The sequence below is a fragment of the Bactrocera oleae genome, chromosome 4 (assembly GCF_042242935.1).
Source record: "Bactrocera oleae isolate idBacOlea1 chromosome 4, idBacOlea1, whole genome shotgun sequence".
NCBI lineage: Eukaryota > Metazoa > Arthropoda > Insecta > Diptera > Tephritidae > Bactrocera > Bactrocera oleae.
Window position 1 is genome coordinate 48,567,899 of NC_091538.1, and position 21,393 is coordinate 48,589,291.

Consider the following 21,393-nt stretch of genomic DNA (forward strand, 5'->3'; position numbering starts at 1 on the left):
GCTCTGTGCTCTTGATGAGAGCGATTGCGTGTGTGAATGTATTCGTACACGACGCTGTTAAGAGAAACGCGCGCAAAACAAAGTCGGTTCGGCTGCAGTAGCGCGCTGACTCGACGACAAAGTTAGCACATTTTAAATGAATCAATATGTAGCTCTTTTTCCTGACATGAGGAAAGGAAATTAAAATATACTTATAAAATATAAACAAGGAAAAATTTACGTTGGCATTTGGGTCTAGTTTTTTGTAATAAGTATTTTTTCTTTTCCTATTTTTTAAATAAATAAAAAAATATTTACTAAAAACCTCGACTTAATTGCAAATAATTTGGTATAAAAATTAGATATTTGAATTGAAATCAATCGAAATTTTCTTATTATCTTCTACGTGTAGACACAGTAAAACATCTACATTACAACCTATTACCATAGCTAGCCTTTTTAATTTTAATAAAAATTAAATTAAAGCTTATTTTAAATCCTGCATGCCAAAATAAAAAAGCATGTTTTTCTTCCTACTCTACTGTACTACACGAGTTCTCTCGGCGGGTGAAATAGGCGGAAGCCACGCACTACCGCTGTCGCCATTTGAGTACGCAGCGCAGATTGCGTAATCATCAGTTCTTACAAAAGCTCAACAGAAAAAAAAAAAACAAAATGTGTCATCATTTTCATCACTTCCTTCTTATACGCCTCTTCGTTGTTGCTTTGCATTTCAACGTGGTACGCCTCGTTTCTTCAATTATTACGTCTTGGCGAAAATTTATTAGCTCTGTAAGCACTTATACTTTTAGCGAAAATGTGCTTTTCATTATCTGGCACTTGAATTATAAATTTTTATGTAATCATAGTGAGTCACCAGCATATTTAATAGAAAAAAATTATATTAATTTTAGTGGAAATATGTTCAATTGCATTTTTTTTAATAATAAAATCCATAAATGTCCTTTGATGTATGTCTTTTATATTATAATTGATTTTATGATTTTTGTCCTCGTTTCTGCCTGTCCAGCAACTCCTTGAGATTACACACACGCACGTGATGTTTTATTGTACCAACAGCAAATTTTTTAATGATTATTATTTAATATGTTTAATTTCTTTTAATGCCAAAAGTTATTTTTTCTTCATTCAAAATAACACGTTGATCTTTTTTTTTTACTCAGCTTAGTCAAAGTTCAAAATTAGCCCAATTGGACTGCCAACAAGGCGCGCATAGTAGTAGTAGTAGCAGCAGCAGCAACGACGACGAACGACATCATTTGCTACTTTCAATTAGTTCACATTCATATATTTTTTTCTCTATTCACACATTTTATATATTATATATTTTTCCCTTCAAGCACAGCAATTTTAAGCGTTCGACGTAAAAACACGAACCGTACACAACCACGAACAACGAACGAATGAATTGTGAAACAGAAAAAGGCGACAGAAATGCGTTGTTCCAAAAAATCAACCTCCGCTTCAAACGACTGACCGACCAGGCCACACGACCGACGTCAACATCGCTGCCCGAACACGTCGTGTTCAACAATAGCACTGTGCCAACAGGGGTAATGTTGACGACGACTTGTAACGTTAAGGCGACACGCTCTCAGCACGGTGCTACTTTGCTTGTATTGTGCGCTGCACAAGTGTTGGGGAAATTTAATGTTGTTGTTGTTTACATACTTAGCAGTTACGGTTTTACATCATAAGCTCTCTAGCGTTTTTTTATTACTCCAGGCGAGTTGCGCAGCGCAGGGGGCAATGTAACGCAAACTTTGGCAGCGTCATTGGTGTTAATTCTGCTAACGCTGGAGAGCGTGCTTGGGCGAGAGTTTGCCTGCTTTGCTTATCTTTTTTATGTTCTTATGTAAGTAAATGTAGGGAAAAGCTTTTGTGACCATAATTTTCGGTTGCTATGTGTGCAATGGTTTTTAGGCGCCGAAAGGGTAAAGGAGGTAAAGCACAAAGCGCAAAATGCGCGCTCCATTGCTAATTACTCAATATGCTGTTGTGCAGACTGGGGAAATATCTATGTATATGAGCAAGTATATAGAAACTTTGAATTTGAGAGAGCTTTCAGTAATTATTTCTACAAACGTTTTTGTTTGTATGTATTTTCATTTGTAGTTTCAAACGCTTGTAGTTCAACCAGAGAACGTAAATGGATTCTAAGTTCTCTGGTTCAACAGTTAGTAATACTCGCAATATGCTTGCTTGCAACTTTGTTTGCCATGCCTTCATGTGCTCGTTCTTAATTTTGAGCGCGCTCTCATATTCATATATATTTATGTATATAAAATAAAAAGAGAGCCCGACAAGGTGGAGAAAGCTTTTTGCTGCCACGAGCAACAACAGCAGCAGCAGTGGAGACAACTTTGGTTGCCTTGCAAATCGATGAGTATACAAACAAGAAATTATATACAGACACGTTTATATATAAAAGCAAATATATATTAAATATAAGTACTTCTCAAATATATATATATATATATATCGTAATGTGCCCATAAACAAGTTGAGCAAGTTTGTCGTTGACACACATTTTCTACTGTTGCCTGCTCCCTGCCGTTTTGTTGCTCGTGCCGCTGCTTTCGCCGCCGTCGTCGTCATTGCTTTGCCGCCACTACACAACCGCTACGTTGTAGCACGAAAAGTGGCTGGCTGCAAAGCGTTGTGGAGCAGTGGGGCACTTGGCCCATGTTGGTGTTATGCGCGTGTATGCATACTTTAATATAACATATATACACATATACATTTTATCTCTAAGTACATACATATGTATGTATGTAAGTTTGTATCTATATGCGGATATGTGAGACTGGTTTGGTTTGCTACAACTTTTTCTTGCCTGCTCGCTGTGTTGTGCTGTGCTTTGGCATCCGCAGCATAGTGGCACACTGTGTTAGCTTTTGGGGCGTTCATTTCAGTTTGTTAAGGAAATTTCCACTACTCTCTATTCCAACGGTGTTGTCATCGTTGTTATTTTGTTGTATTTATTTTTGTTTTTATTGCTTTTCTGCTTTGCAGTCAATACGGAAATTACAATATGTTTTCGCTCTGGAAAAAATTTATGTATGTGCATATGTACATAAGTATATGTACAACAAAATTGTTGGCAAATAACATTTTCTCGGCGAAGGAAATTGATTAATTTGTTTTCGATTTTCAATTTAACTTTACTAACTTTATGTACATACATAGTATGTATAAATGCATATATGTATGTATGTATGTAAATATGGCAACAATCTCGGTAATTAAGTCAGCAAAAGTTGTAACGAAAGAGTTTTCACTCAAAATTTCGACTCAATTTGTGATTGACTCAATTAAGAGCGTGTCTGAAATTGATTACTCTGAGTTATTACGATACGAGTTAGTTGTCCGAATTTACATGAACACTAGTTTTAAAATATATATGTACATACATATACCTATATTTATTAAATACATATTTCTATACAAACAGTTTGTATACATATTTTGGAGTTTATGAGTTTCTCTTTAGAAAAATTTTAACTTTTGTAAAAAACACTAAAAATCAGAAGAACAGAGAACAGCGCTTAAACCATTTTAGTATGGTATCCACATTCCACCTTGTATTGGATTTCATTGAAATTTGTTTTTTGCTTATACATATAAAATTTTGAACAAGAAAGCTGAGTTCATGCATAGATAGTGAAGAAGACTCCAAATAAAAACGGTTATCTTTATAAGCAGTAGTATAATTAGGAGTTATTTTCTCTAATATTTATATGTCTTTCTTTTCAGTTCCTTTTGTCTTCTGCTCTGAACAAACTACCAAATGATCAAAATATTATTTAGAAACTTTAAATATCATCAGATTTTTATGCAGAACTGCAGCAAATGTGATTAATTATTGTTTGTTAAAACGTAAACCCAGCGCATTTAAGAAAACTTCAATTATTATATTACAAGTAAAAAGAGTCTAAAATATTTCCATTATTTTCCAATACCTCCCATATGCTAAATGTTCTTCACTCACTATCGCTTTAACTTTTCCATATTAATTTGAGGAACTGAAATTAATAGAGAGTAATTTATAATTAACATTTGCTTTTTTTTATTATGTATGTGTATAATAATAGGAAAGTGAGGATATCAAACAACTTCCAAACCTTTCAAAAATTAAATATTGTACATATGTATGTATGTAATATTAAAACATATTTCTGATAAAAACATTTTTAAAATGCTGAAAACTCTTTTTATACCAAGAGACAACAAGAAATTTTTAAAAAGCAGAATTTCGCAATCGTAAAATTCTTTATAGAAGAGAAAATTATTAATGCACACAAATTAAAAAAAAAATAAATTCATAGATTAACTTTAATAAATTTTTAATTTTGAAATCTCATACATATACATATACTTACGCAGACATAGTATATGGAGCACCTCTTTTCTTGCTAAATCAATATTTATGTATGTGTGCATATGTATGCATATGTACATATGTATATTCTTCCAATTGCACTGCTATGCATGCCACAACAACATCTGATTAGATTGCTAAAAATCATCTGATCTGTACACTCATTCCCAGCCCCATCTGGTTACAAAGTAGCACAGTGGGTTAAATACTCAATTGAAACACATACTTGTACATACCAACAAACACACACACTCGTATCAATAGCGAGCGCATCGGAGAAGCAGCGTTGGCAGCAACTCAACAGCTGTAAAATGACATGCTAGAAAATACGGTAAGTAGAGCAAGCAGAAGAATTACAACAATGCGGGAAAAATACAATACCTACATATATGTATGCTAGTATGTATGTATTTATTGCATTATATGAGCGCATAGATTAGTATGTCGGTGATGCATTCACGCGCAGTGTGTCACAATGCAACCAGCAAAAGCGTTGTTGTTTTTGCGGCAAGTGCCTGCGAATGTGTTGCAGCTAAAAGTGGGCCATGCACAGGTTGTTTCAACATGGGAGAACGAATTGGTTGAATGTGCAACACTGGAAGTGGGACAAAATAGCTATGGTGAGTACCTTATAGGAAAATTGAGGAAAGTAGAACGGTTTAACGGCGTTAAGGAATTGAATATATAATCCATAGTATAAGATAGTGGACTTTTGGGTACCGCATGTTGTTTGAATCATACTGGAATTATGATATAGATAAAATAAGATTCTGTTAAATAATTTTGAATAGATTATTTTGTTTTTGCCGAAGTTAATACTTTTTCTGAACTTTTAAGGGATTATATTCACTTGCAGGTATTTTATTTTTTGATTTATTTTTAATTTTAGCAATAAAAATAATGTACATTTACAGAATTTAATGTACCGTAATCGATATCCAGAAAGACCTCCGAAAAAAGTTGACAGACGGTGAGGAAGATTTGTGTGCCTACAATTATCTCAAATCCAAAAAAATGTATTATTACAATAGATGAACACAGGTAATAAATGAAGAACTAGTCCAAGTTTTTTTTTGTCAAAATGGTGGCTTCCCAAAAATATAGTTTTTTGTGAAAAAATTGCACTTCAAAGAGGCTTATAAAATCGAAATTATAATCAAAAATCTCAGTCCTTCGATCTTTACCTGACAAGTTTAACTGCGAAGATCGTGTTAAAATTTAAAGTTAATCGGTCAAACCGTTTTGGAGAAGTTTTCCTCCCCAACTCGGAAAACAGCGATTCGGAAAATACACGTTTACTCCAAGTTAAAAAAAATATAACAAGTAGGCTCATAACACCGAAACTATTTGCTCAAAACAATTCGATCAAATAAAAAATAAATTATTTGAAATGAATATGTGAATATAATCTCATAATTAATCTCATAATTTGATTAAAAAATTAGTTACATTTATTTTTTTTATTATATTCGGTTACAACCATTCCTACAGGCCATCAATTAACTATATATGCATTTCAACTCAAACGAGCTCTCAATAAAGCAATATTTATGTACGATGTAGGTATACATGACTTGAACCACTGCCACTTTATTGAGGCCAAACAAGGGAATAGAAAATGCAGCATCAGCATTGGCCGAACAAAGAGTAAAGAGGACGACAGGCTAAGAACTCGTTTCTACTTCTATTTATGCGTGCATAAGCAATTTGTATTGGTACCGAACACAAGTTGCAACAAATAGGAAACATATAAGAAAGTAACAGCAAAAACAATTATGTAGCTGATGGCTACGGCATACAAGCAGCAAGTGAACTGGCAAATGTACATATGTATTTAGGTATGTATGCATTCATAATATAATATATTACACCCCAATAAATGTAACAATTCAATGCATTATCTTATTTTCTACATAGGTAACTGGGTTATCAACGCAATTTGTTGCAGAATAAATCATACAACAATATTGGTGTGTATAAATGTTGTCAAACACCTTCACAGGACATATTGTTAAGCCGCAGAAAATTGCTTAGACAGCATGGCTGAGCAGAGACGGGGTGACAAGTTTTTTTCGTTATTGTTTTTACACTCGCTGTCCTACAACGTTTCGCGTACAAAACGATTAATAGACAAATTTTTGTTTGTTTCAATGACCAATAACTAGTCGTTGTTATTGCTGTTGTGCTTAAAGATTATTGCCTAATATAATATATAAAAGGCTTTGCAGCGCCGCTTGGGGTAGAGTGCAGTAGCTGCGAAAGATAATGCTGTCAACAATCCGACACTAACCAAAAATTGTTTTAATAAGCAGCAGAATTGCATTAACTTGTGCCTTAATATCTGTTGCATGCCTCATTACGCCTTCTGCCTGTAGGACAGCAACGCTGTTGTATTTTTTGTTTCCCCTTCATACTCATTAATCGCGCAATTGATACTTCGTCTAAACAGTTATTACGCAGATTTTAACCGCGAGTGTTGCGAATTTGAGTTTAACCAATTAAGGTCGCGAAATTATTGGAAAATTGTGTGAAATAATTTGTTTAAAATTGGCTTAACAGACAATAATAGTAGTTTAAGGGAAATAGTTATGCAATTGAAGGAAAAGTGTAATTTATATATATATATTATATGGAAGTTGAAAGGAGAAGGCAAACAAGTAGAGAGTTGAAGGAAATTGAAATTTACTATTATTTCTTCATGAACATTAGTATCAATTATTTGTTGCAAAAATGCCGGATTAATTTTCTCAATACAATTAGTAATTTTAAATGCAAATATTATAGAAATTTGGTGGTTCACAAAGGTTAAGCCTCAAGGTCAAATGCTGTCAGAGGACATTTTTTGCTGCACCTATATAAATGAGTGGGCATACATACATACATATGAGTACGTCCACATATATTTATTACTTATGGATGTGTGGTACATATAAAAATTACATACGTACGGATGTGTAAATAGTGGAATTTATGGAATACATGTAAGGAATTGTCGAATTTAAAGTGCAATGTGTTTTTACGAAGAAAAAAATTCAAAGTTATAATGAGAAAGTGAAGTGCGAAAAATTGTTTAGCAGTTCATTTATATGTGGAGTTTAATAAAGAATTGAGAACAAAGTTCGGTTACACCCTCCAAAAATCCATTTCTTAGTGCTCAAGATTGCTTGCACGGCAGCTATATGATATAGTGGTCCGATCTGAACAATTTGTTAGGAGATTATAGCGTTGCCTTAGACAATAATCCGTGGCAATTATTTTGATGATATCTTGTCCAATAAAAAAGTTTTCCAAACAAGAATTATTTTGATCGTTCATTTCATAGGTCGCGGTGCATACCTCTATCCATATGACAGCTATAAGCTATAGTGGTTCGATTAAGGCGGTTTCGTACGGTTTTATGTACATTCAAGTATGTTCATAAGTGAAATGTTACAATTTTTTTACGCATATCATTTGTATATGGATCTAAATAAATAATAAAAAAAAACAGTTGTGCAGCAGCAACAATTTTGCTAAAGATAAGCAAATTTTTATTAAATTAATTTTTCGATGAATATGTACATATGTACTTAAGTACAGATTGGATGGGCAATTTTGTGGCACTACTACATCTTCAAGAACGATCAAGAAATAGTGTAAGGAACTACAAGGTGAGTACTTACGCATGTAGTAAATATAATTTAAAATCTATTTGGAAGTGTGATGTGACAGCATTTGCAAGTAGTGGAGAGATGTTTTACATATTTCATACATTGTGTAGAACTTTTGATATTTTTACTGTCTCTCTCCAACATTTCTTCACCAAAAATTACTAGTAAACACTTACCATTAGCTTCGTCTTGCCAATATAGTTATTGTTTCTTCGAATAATGAAACAGCAACATGGGCTGTCATTGCTGCGCAGACAAGGCTAATTGTAGGAGCTACGAAAAGCATTAATGGCAATGATCTGCCAGAAATCAATATATCTAAAATGGCAAAAAGCATTCTACTTATAGTATCCGGGTACGTACCTATGTACATAGTAGTTATGGTACTCCACCATTGCATAGATGGAGAGCGTTGCATTTGTTTTTATTAGGCTTCTTAATAGTTGTTGCAATTGCTAAAATATTTATGACTCAGCCTTAATATATGTATGTATGTCACGCCTACTTACTACCCCTTCTGCTTGTACGTCAGCAGCGCTGTTGGCTTGTTCCCGCTTCTTATAAACACTATATTAATGTGTGTGGTTGTGTGCTGGTAGCAAACGAGGAGGCGTTGCAGGGCAGGCAAAAGCAGCTGCAGTAGCGAAAATAAACGTCTCTGCCAACGAACTGGCCATATTGCGTGCATCCTTGTGGTAGTTACCCCGCCTTCGCATTAAAAAGGTTTGTTGTGGTCAAAGCAAATTTCAATTTCAAATATTTTCTGCTTAATTACCCCTTCTATTTGTAAGTGTGTTTTTTGTAAGAACACCTCGTACTTCAAATTTCGCACTTCTTATTAATGCACCACTGATCTCGCACGAGACGTTATTTCCCTATATTACTAATGTTTAAGCAGAAAGTGAAGTTCTGATCATCTTTTGCAGATTATTTTAGATGATGCTAGCCTAAAAAAAATAAAAAAGATATGTTCTGCCAAAGAATTTGTTAATAGTAGAAAAACTAAGCTGACGGATCTTGCGGGATCTATTAGACAAGCCTTAATTAAAGGAAAAATAATTTATGCGAAAAATTTAAATGAAAATTGGACTGAAGTGTTTAGGTTTATTATTTTTATCTTTTACAAAAAATTTGTGAGACCAAATATTTTATGTCCCAAATGCACTGCATTTTTTTGATTTGAAATATTAATTTTTTCACCTTATTTCGACTTAATATGCAAAGAGGAATCTAATTTATTATCGATAATTCGCATGTCAAAAAATTAGTTTTTTTCTAAAAAGTCGGTATGCTTTTTCTTCAAAGAATTCTCCAATTTCTGATAGTATAAGAAATGTATTAAAAAAGTCTCCACTAAACAATTGAAACCTCACTATTTTTATACTTTTTCAACATATAACCACAGAGTATAATAGTGTTGTTCACCTAATGATCAAATTTTGAAAAAAATGGGCGTGGCCCCATCCTCTAATAGGTTTAAAGGATCCTTAAGCCCCCCTACCAAAGATATAAAAATAAATGAAATCGGATGATAACCCTGCCACCTACCCATATAACGGTTCTGTTCAAAACTATTTAAAGTGCGATAAATCAATAAGTAAATTATATGTCAGGAACATCAAATTGTACTCGACTAATTTCAATGAAATGCAGTGCATAACATCATATTGACGATTCTATGCATTCTGAGAATGGGCGCAATCCGACTACAACCACACCTACCTACCATATAGCACAATTTTAAATTCCATATGATTCGTACACTTTCCAATGAATATATTCAGATGAAACTTAGCACAAATAGTGCTTTTGAGGTATGTCACCTCGAGTTTGAAATTTCTTAAAATCGACCTACAACTGTTCAAGGCCCCATATACAGAATATGTGGACCTTAATGCGTATGGTTGACTTTTTGTCGAAAACATCGGTCAATCTATGTGATATATTTTTTAAAATTAGAGGAAAATGTTTCTTAAATAATGATATATCCTTAAGACAAAAATGGGTTGAATCCGACCAATACTTTCCTTAACCTCCATATACCTAATATAAATATTTTCGAACTTCTAGTGTATTTTTGTGCCTAAAACGGATAAAATCAGGCGAAATTTTGAATTACCTTGGAAAAAAGTTCTAAAGTATAACTGAAGAATGTCAAAAATTAATGTAATCAGCCTCCCATTTCTCTGCCACCAATATATCCTATATAATGATTTCCGTCTTTCCACCTGACTTTAAACCGTTTAGGTCAAAAAGTATATATTTTAATGAAATTAAGGTTTCTTAAAACTATATTAATGGTTTGGCGCTCAATATAAATAATATTGGTTTTTGGTCTAAATTGTGAGTAACTACTTGATATATGTATTTTTAATTTTAATGCGAATAATATTGAATCATTCAGGTATTTATTTATGTAATTGTACTGAACTGTATTCAGGAAGTATGCGTATACTGTATAATTGCAGAACTACCTATTCTTTTTATTGAAAAATATATATATACACTAAGAAGGCATCATATAATTTATATTTGATTTTAATTGCTTAAAGAACCTAATTTTGTTTTAATTAAAGCGCCATAAAATATCGATATAATTTAGAATTCCTAACGGTTTTATAAACTGGTTTAACTAAAAAAAATAAACACGCAGTCTATGTATATCTTCATATGTATATAAGTACGTACTAAGAAATATTATTAGCTAGACAAACATTTCGAAACGATGATGACATCGTAAATTTTAGAAGACAAGTAATAAATGACGAATAATTTACGGTATTAAACTATATATAACTGCTGGTAAAACTGGTAAAATTTCCACATTTACTTCGGCATCAACTAATCAACAAAAAATTAATACATACATATATACATACATGTATATTTATACATATTTACAAATCCTTAAAAAAAATGAAATAAAATGCTCTTAACAGCCAAAACGAAAAACTATAAAATTTAAGAGAAAATAAACAAAAAAGAATGAGTTGAAGTTATTGTGAAAAAAGAAAGTAGTAAATAAAGTCGGAGAAAAACCCGTTTAACATGAATTTATTACATTTGCATGCCGTGTGTTGATTTTAGATGCGCAGCTAAAAAAATAATATGTAACGAAATAGAAAGATAATTATATCACAAAATGGTAAAACAATTTTCTTGTAGTAAGTGGAGTAACGGCTTTTAGCGTAGATAAATACAAATGAAAAACTGTATACAATCAGGTGGAAATATACACTCATAATTGTAAAGTTAATTTATTGTACATGGCAACAAAAACAAGAAGCAGGTAGCAAAATTGTAAACGTTTTATGATGATATATGCGAAGTTTAAGGATCGGAGAATTTTGTGGAGTGTAATTGTAATAAATATTGTATACATACATATCAGTGGTATTTCATTAAGAGGGAAGAACATCTTCGGAACTTTGGTTTCAGGAAGTTAAATATAATTATATACATATAATATACAAATGTCATATATGTATGATATAATTCTTATTCGATTTGAATTAAGCTTAGATTTCAATACCCGGATGGATAATAATCTATGCCAAATTTAGCGTGATCAATTATAGGTATATGTATATACTTTATAGGGTCTCCGACGTTTCCTTTTAGGTGTTACAATTATCGTGGCAAACTTAATATTCTCTGTTCAGGGTATAATTAAAAAAGCTTGAGTGCAGTTGGATTTTACAAAATTTTGAAAAATTGTATTTCTAGAAATTAGAGATTATATATAAACTATAGGTTTTGATGGGTATCCAGTTCAGTCGAGCATAGCTAATATATTTTAAGATCTTTTTTTCTCAAAAATGAAAAACATCAGCTCAAGCGAAAAGAAGATAACAAAGATTGATAGGGAATGAGTGCTGGATTACATAATATACCAAATGCTGATCTTTAAAAAGAAAGCTAATGAGTAGCATGAAAAATTTCACATGCATATAAACGTTTTGTGTATGGTAAACATATATGTATGTACATATATACAAATGCACATATTACAATCTTATTTGTATCTTATGTACAATAAGTTAAGAGTCAAACAAACAAACAAATAATCAAAAAGTTTCCAAATTATCTACAAAATACACCACCATCGCAGCCATATTGAACCTAACAAGCAGGTAAATAAAACTGTACCCAAAAAAGAAAACGGTGAAACAAAATAGGAACTGGTTAAAGCTACGTATGTAAGTCTGATTTTCGGTATAATACCGTTTCGTTGCCTACAAAGTCAAAGCGTTGAATTAATTTTGTAGTACTGGTTTGCTGAATAAATACATATGCATGTGTTTGTATGTATAAAAGCGATCTTGTGTCTGTTTGTTTGACTTTGGTCTGGAGAAAAAGGTAGGTAAAAATCGAAAAGAGGCCACAGTTTGCTTTTGCCGACATACTGTTCGCGAGATGCGGGCGATTACTCGAACGAGCAAATTAAAAACAAAAAAATTTTTTGTGGGTAGCGAGTTGGCAGTGCGATAAAAGCATGACAGAAAAGCTGCATGTTTTCAAATACGAGTTAAATATATAGAAGCATGCGGATGTATGTATGTATGTTTAGTATGCATTTATGTAAATTTGTGTGTATGTCACTTGCAGTCCACTTTTGTTGCTGCTTGGTTGCACAGCTTTGGACCCGTTTGGCCTGCTGACACAATCCTAGATTCGCTTTTTATGTCATGCTGTTGCAAGTAAATCATTGCTCATTACGACATGTTTTTTTGCTGTTGTTATTGTTTTTTTGTTGTTGACTGTATTTCTTTTGTTAAGCTTTATTTATACTTGTATAATATTCGTTAGACCATAAGTTTTTTTTAAATTTTATTTTGTGGTTTATATTGTTATCTTTTCTATTATTTCAATTTAAATGAGTTGTTTAGTTGCTGATTTCATTTGTTATATTTCTAACTACATATTATAAAAATATGTTTATACCCTGAACAGGGTTTATTAAGTTTACCTCGAAGTTTGTAACACATAGAAGGAAACTGGATATATGTATAAATGATCAGCATAAGGAGCTGAGTCGATTTAGCCATGCTCGTCTTTCTGTATATAAGCGAACTAGTCCTTTAGTTTCTGAGATATCGATCTGAAATTTTTCTCACATCATTTTCTCCACAAGAAACTGCTCATGTGTCGGAACTGTCGATATCGCATCACTAGAGTATATACATAGCTGCCATACAAAGTGAACGAAAGTAATCAAGTTTTTGTATGGAAAACGTTTGTATTTGATGAGATATCTTCACGAAATTTGGCACTCATTATTGTCCAAGGCATCAGTACAGTTTCTAAAGAAATAATTATAATCGGACCATTATAGTATATAGCTGCCATATAAACTGGCCGGTCAAAATCAAGTTCTTTAAAAAATATTTTGTATTTGTGAAGGGTATTACAGCTTTTTCTTGTTTTTATTTTACCTTGTGGTTTATATTGTAATAATTTCTGGTATTTCCATAAAAATGAGTTGTTTCGTTGCTGATTTCGTTTTTCATATTTCTAACTATTATAAAGATTTTCGTTTTTTACATTTATTATATTATTTTTTTTTTTAACTTAGATCGAGGTTTATTTTAAATGTATCTTAGTTATTTGCACAAATTATATGATTTTATGGGTTAGTTTCACTACTCGCACTATACCTGTACGCTTCACCTGTAGAAACAGTACGTGACAAAAATTGAGGTCAGAAACTCAAACTGTATCCAACAGCCATTAAATTTTCTTTGATTAGAAAATTATTAATATTTTTTAAAAATAAATTTGCCACCTTTTTATTAAATACAAATAATTTTATACATGTTTCATTTTTCATATCGGCAATATATCAAGTAAGTAGTCTATAAAGCGATATAAAGTAATCAACAATTTTTAATATAGGAATATCTTTATACTACAGAGTTGCCAACTAACTAAGCCATTCAAAATATTAAATTTTAAAAATTATATGTTCAAAGAGAAATAAATTTTTGATGATTTTGTTTAGTAGGGTTGCCATTTAAAATATATAGAAAATTAGTTTTTGAAATTAATTCGAAATGGAACCGAACTAGAACTGAACTAAATACACGGGAAACTAATTTCATCCTGAGCAATAATTGCTCTTTGCTCCACTAACCACTTTTTAACCTAACCTAACTCTGCAATTAGTTTAATCGATTTATCAAGCAATTCTACACTTTCAATTAATTAGTTGTGTGAGCAAAAGCTGATATGAGAAGTTTTGCACTTTTATTTGCAAAACTAATCGGCCTGTTACTACAAAATAAAAGATCACTCGGTTCTACGGATACCTAGTAGTAATAGAAAATTGCTAAAAATAATTGTCAGTCAACACGACAAGTTGCATTTGTCGCTGCTGTCAAGTCACGCAAACTGTCACTCATAAATCTTTAGCCAACTTAGCACTCTACTGAATATCATATACCATACTTAGGCATAGCGATGATCATACAAATAACTAATCTATAGAAATGTATAGTGAGGAGCGCGGACAAAGCATCTGTGCTTTAAAGGAGGGGTTCAAGTGGAATATGAAGGCGATAATTTCTGACTCTCTAGACTAGATATAATAGTGAGGTTGATCATATGTGTGTATGTACCAGAGGTGGTGCGATCGCGTGATTGAACTGTTGAATGTTTGGACGACTCGTGGACTTCAGTTAGTCAAGCTGCACGATTGTTAGTCAGACAAACAGTCGAGTGATTACTTTCAGTTAAAAAGGTTGAGTAGTGGACTCTCATGTCTAGGGACTCGCATGTCCTATAGGAAAATTTTGTTTCAAGCTGACAGGTTACGAATTTTTAAATAATTAATCTATGCAAGTTTTCTATTGATATTTTGAACATGAAAATACGTGTGTAACACACGAATTACTATTTGGAAATTAGTGGTTTTCCAATAAAAAAAATTCAAAAGTCTGATACATATAAGCTTTGATAATAATTTTAAAACTTGTATACTGACGAGTTCTGAGTACAAAAGTGACAATTGTTACACACTATTGCTGTATGATGAATGTGTAATATTTTTATAAATTTTTAACATTTTGGGATTTTTAAGTTTATTTATTTTTAATCAATCATTTCAAACCTTTAATTTTAGGATCGATCTGGAACAATTTAAATTTAAGTTAGTCAGTAGGTATGAAAATGAAAAATTATAAAAACTGCAATTTTGTTCCTACTGGGTTCATAGTGTAAAGGAAAATAAGTTTGTATATAGGTATATCTATATTTTGTTCATTTTGCTGGATATCATCACATCGTTGACAGCCTGTCATACGGCACATTATTCATTTAAAAATTTTCCATTTGGTTGTATTGGTCATTATTAGAAGTTTGCATGTAGCTCGCTGCATAAAATATGACAGTAATGATGGCACTGTCAGGGACTGAACATTAATAATAGTAATAGACTTTGTCACTGCACAAATACAATATGGAAACTAAGTATCAGAGAAAAGAAATGAAAATTAATAATAAAACATAAATGGTAGCCTACAACAGGGTGTCACAACATCTAAGGTTCAAATAATTTATTTCAACACTTTTAAGGAAAAATTTTCTTTAATTTATATCATTTTAATTGTTTTTTATTAAATTATTTTTTAATTCAATTACTTTTTTAAATCACTTGAAATTTATATTCGTATTGCTTATATTTATATTTGAAATTATTATATTTAAAATAATAAAAACTTCTAAATAAATACAATAGTGTTTTTAAATAAATGAATTTTTTGAATTTTCAAAAAAAAAATTTAATTGCTTATTTTATTTTCGAAATAAAATTTATATTATTAAAAATTTTTAATTTTACATTTATTTATATTATTTAAAAAAATTTTTTTTTCAATACATTTACATACATATATGTTTTAATTGATTTTAAAAATATTTTATTATTTTATAATTATTTTTTCTCGTTTTTTCCTAATCCCTTTTCAGTTAAATAATTTCGTCTTTCAAAAGCGACTGCAAATGCAAGTGTCTCAAGATTTCGCTAATCATTTTAGCTTTTCATTTATTCCCTTTTGGTTTCTTCTATTGCAGTTATGCTTATTTGCATTTGTGTGTCGCTGATAATTAAATGTAGTCAGCATGCAAACAGCTATTATAAAATTGCAAAAAAGCAAACAAAAACGACAATAAATATAAGCAACGAATAGAAAATTGCAGTTTTGATGCGAATGTGTGAGAAATATAAATATTGTAGTTGCTGCATAGCAACAACAACAAAAGCAAGAAACCAAGCAAACGAACACGCAAAATGTGGAAAACCTTGAAGTTGAACGCGATGTATGACTAACAATAGTTTTAAAATTTTATATAGTATATGTATATATATGTACATACAGTTGTGTTCATGAAAATAGTAGTGCGACAGCGTATATTCGAAGATCTTTCTTAACATATGTATACTGACTTGCCAAGTCAATAATCGTTGTTGTTTTGGCATAATACACACTTCTAATTATAAAAATTAAAAATCCCGTTACTTTTGCTTCCACTGCCTTATCTCAGCTCCACTATGATATACAATGCTATAAAATACAAAGATAAAGCGAAGAGTTCTGGAGGAGAATGCAAAAAATTAATATTACATGACATACAGATTATACGGTATGTAAAAAACAAGCCCTAAGCATTCTCAAAAATGTGAAAAAACGATTTAATCTAAGTAAAATTTCGGTTACTACTGTTATATACCGTAGGAGACTATTTGAAAACAATTTGAAGATAAAGTGTCTCTTGACAAAGAAACACCTGGCTGCAAGATTAAAGTTCGCATAATGGTATGGGGTTACTTTTCATACCATGGTGCCGGTTAGATTTGTTCTATGGCATCATGGTCCTAACAGTGTATGTAAACCTACTGGAGGGTGTTATGTTACCATTTGCCAACTGGAAAATGCCTACAAATGGACGTTTGAGCAGAATAACGACCCAAAACATACGACCAAACCAGCTAAGGAGTGGTTTGTATCAGAAACGTTCGACGTAGTGTCCTGGGCAGCGCAAGCAGTGGACCTGAATCCTATCGGAAATTTATGGGGAGATTTTAAACGATTAATAGCAACAGCAATCAATTAGAATACCTATAATAATTATTTGAAGACGTTTAGTATTAGAAATTTGAACCGTTAACTGGATTTTTTTCTGTTTTTGCTTCAACAATTTTCTTAATAAATTTTAATTAATAAATCTTGTTAGTAAAAACCACATATATTTTGAAAAAATTAAACTGTTCATATACGTAGAAATAGCTTAAAATTACTTTTCAATTGTATTCAATTCATAGTTTGTATATTTAACTTGTCTTTTTTGTTTAATAGTTAAGAACCCAGCACTGTATATGGGTATATGCATAGGTATATACATATACTTATGAATATGTATGTATTTATTAGTGGTTCTAAGCATTTATATATGCCTAATAAATCTATTATCATGGATTTGGTAGCGTTGCCTCGAGATAGCTATAGATTTTAACTCGCGAAGCAACGAATGGCTGACGAATGCATTTAACTTGACATTTAGATTGTGGCATAATCAAATACATATACTGGACGAGAAAGAAGTTGTACAACTTTGATTGGGTGTCTCTTTTGTTTTGAATTGAATTGGATAACTTTAAGAAGATCACTTGAGAGACCATACCATTAGTAGTTAATAATGGACCATTGTTGCTCTGTTAGAGAACTACCGGAAATCATATTTGTGGTGTGAGGCTTGATGGTGGATGCTTATTCGGGTCAGAATTAAAATGGGACTTTGACATTTAATGCCGAGAGGTGATCTTTAGTGGAAAATAATACTTCAATAACAAAATATACTACTCCTGATGCTATTTATTCAAATATCGTTGACTGATTATAATCATATTGTCACCTCATACCGCTACTTCCTTATTGTGTAATTCTCCGCTGTTTTATGAAATTATTTAATTTATTTTTGGTTAGGTTATACCAGCTGGCTGTCACGCCATAGATAGACCTATAGGTTCTTTGCAATTCCTGATGGAAGTTCATTTTAATAGCAACTGAAGTTTATGTCGATCAGGCTGTCAACACTTTTTGCGAAGTTTAATAAAGATTTGATATCTAGCAGAGGCGTTGTTCCACCGTCTCCTCATGACTACGTCCCTGCACTTTCTATATGTGCCATCGTAATTAATGCCCATTTGGCTCGCATGTGATGCCCGTAAGTTGTGACCTGTAACTACATAGGTCAACAAGCGACCTGCAGTCTTTTCGAGGCCGCGTAAGTAGAAGTGTTTTGCTTCCTCCCTTTCCCATGATCCTTGCGATCCTGCATGCCGCTAAAGCATTCCATCTCACCCTGATCCGTCTCTTTCGGTAATTTTTTTTCTTGCATTTTTTAGTTTATTTTTTATAGAGTTTCCTATTTATTACTGTCGGTCCGTCCGTACGTCTGTATATATTCGAACTAGTGTCTCAGTTTTTAAGATATCGATCTGAAATTTTGCACCTGTCCTTTTCTCATCAAGAAGTTGCTTATTTGTCGGAATTGCTGACATCGTATCACTATAGCTGCCATAAAAACTGAACGATGGGAATAAAGTGCTTGTATGGCAAGCTTTTTCAATTGACGGGACTTCAAGAATATTTGGCATGGATTATCAATCTCCGAAGAAGATGTTCAGATCGTAATGTAGCTGCTTTAAGGACCTTTTGGTGCTTCAGACTTTTTTTCTTTAGTTTTGGGTAAAATATAAATTTTTACATATTTTCATTTCATAATATTTTTTGAAATTAAATAATTAATTTTTTTAAATTAATTTATGTTTTTAATTAATAAATAAAAATAATTAATTTTTTTTTAATTTGAAGTCAATTCTGAAATTTCAGTTTGAAACTATCAGCTGTGGCCGCACGAGCGCAATTACAAAGTCCAAATGAATGTGCGATATGTAATATACATATGTATGTACGTTTTTTATGTTTACATGTGTATGTAAATAAGTATATGAATATTCAAATGTACATAAATCCACACACAAAACTTAATAATGTATCATTTAAAAATTGTACACAAATTGCAGCGAAGCTATTAATTTCTGTAGCAATTTTTATGCGATTTTACTCGCTTTGTGCTTTTTTGTATAAATATACGTATGTACATTATACATACATACATATTTACACATGTAAACATACACACATAATAAAGTACTTCATAGCTTTGCTTTGTTTTGCACATTTGAAAGTCATTATTAACATCATACTTAATTGTACATATGAATATACAAATGTACATACATATGTGTGTAAGTTTGTGTGCTTACATATATGTAAGTTGATTTTTCAACTGCAATCGGCTTTATTATTATTTCACTTTTGTTTTTTGCCGTTCAACCATGCAATTATTCGTCTAAGTCAGACAACAATAACTTGCCGTCTAATAGCAGGAAATACAAAAAAAATTATCGCATGCGATTTTACTACACAGTATCTGTGTTTGGCTTTTGTTATCGTTTTTATTTTCTAACTCAACATTTTATTTTTGTACATTCTCATATATATATATAATATATATGTATGTATGTATGCATGTATGTTCATTTATAGCTGCTTATTATTTTGTCGTTAGTTGGTTTGCGTTTCGTAAGTGTCTAAAGTTCTCAGCGTGAATTATAACAACTGCTCGATGTTTCTTCAAGTCGCAAATTAAGTCGTTACAAACACAAATACAAGCGTTTACTTGTTTATATGAGTATGTGTGTTTTTATTTTGTAATTAACTTCGTTGCATTGAAAGCTATTAGCGGAGCTTATGTATATTTATACATACAAATATGTTTGTATTTATATATTTATAAGCTGAAGTTTGGGTGGAACCTTGAGTTCCACTAAAGCATACTGCACTTTGAAAAAAAAAGCCAGATAAACCTACACTAATAGCAAGAGCAGTTCCTACACCTTCTTTGGTGTTAGTTTTTCTCCTTCAACTACACATACGGTGGGCTCATATACATATTCACTATGTATGTATACACATACTTATCTACATAGTACATTCGTACTGCCTTGAACTGCGTAGGGCTAAGGTAGAATGTGGTGTTTTATTGATTTTGGTGGCTATACAAACAACATTATACCAAACAAATCCATGATTATAGATATGTATATATACATATATATGTATGCAATGCTTGTCTATGTAATATTATATAAACTTATTTATATGCAAATAAGAACATCTTGCAAAGCTTTTTGTTTTGTAAAATTTCTTGGAATGCCGCTTGTAATGTTTAAAACTATACTAATCTTAATTGAATAAGCAATACTTCCACATCAAGATACTAATAATTTATTGTATATATAAAGTCCTAGAACATAGTATTTAAAGTTTCTTTAAAATAGACTTTGCCAATTTACCTGTTCCAAGCTCAACTCTTTTACTTTATATTTCTTAGTAACTAAACTAGTTACACTTTCACTCAATTTCCTCAGTGTATATAACATTATAACCTATAATTAACATCCATAAAGATCATATTCCCTGATTTTATCTGAAACAGAAGCAGATAGGCTCTTCAAATTTCAAATTAAACGATTATGTAGTTTTTGTAGAAGTACTGGAAATGTTTCTATCTCCGAGATTTCTGTATGAATAAGAGTCAGATAATACAAGTTCATACGTGTATTACGTGCTGGTTTGAGTTTCTTAATTTTATGTCGATTGCAGAAGTGTAGGTTATGGCGGCTCTAAGTTGAGTTTCTATCACATTAAAGTTTTAAAAAATTTAGTTTTTGTTGGCTATGCCATAAATTCAACACTGCGCCATCTTCTCAAAATTTCAGCAAAAATAAATTTAGTTAGCCGACAAAAAAAAAACGGTAAAATATCAAAACTTTTAAGAATAATTCGGTGTTTTGTTCTTATTACAGCTATTTTCCTTGAGTACATTGTATACAGCGTGATTAGAGTGTCTAGAAATCCTTTTTGGTTGTAAATTAAGTACAATAGATTTAAGCTTTCTTTTTATCTTGGCTATATCATGAACCTCAGTGTAGTACAGTTTAAACGTAATTTTATATTTTTAGTGACTACCCTTATGTAGTTTATACTCCTCCATCTAATTTCATAAGCTATGAACAAATTTATGAGCGATTTGAAGTGCCTGGGTATAGATAACACAATTCGTTGTCTAAATAAATATAGTAAATGCTTATCACAATAAATCGGTTATCTGAGTTATGTGACACATCTACGTACTTATGCTTATATTCGCAAGCTTATGCAATATTTAAACATGTTTTTATATAAAAACCTGCTGCTCTCTAAATAAGCCTCTAGTACCAGTTAGAATTGTTAATTG

The 21,393-nt window shown here is 31.6% G+C and overlaps 1 long non-coding RNA gene across 2 annotated transcripts; it reads left to right on the forward strand.

Moving 5' to 3' along the window:
• Positions 1–4,393: 4,393 nt before the first annotated feature.
• LOC118680903 (uncharacterized) lies at positions 4,394–8,391 on the forward strand. Of its 2 annotated transcripts, XR_011396154.1 has the most exons (4): positions 4,394–5,001; positions 5,296–5,422; positions 5,945–6,219; positions 6,299–8,391. It is a non-coding gene; the product is annotated as an uncharacterized lncRNA (long non-coding RNA). The 2 variants fall into 2 exon arrangements; XR_004976550.2 differs by lacking the exon at positions 5,296–5,422.
• Positions 8,392–21,393: the final 13,002 nt, after the last annotated feature.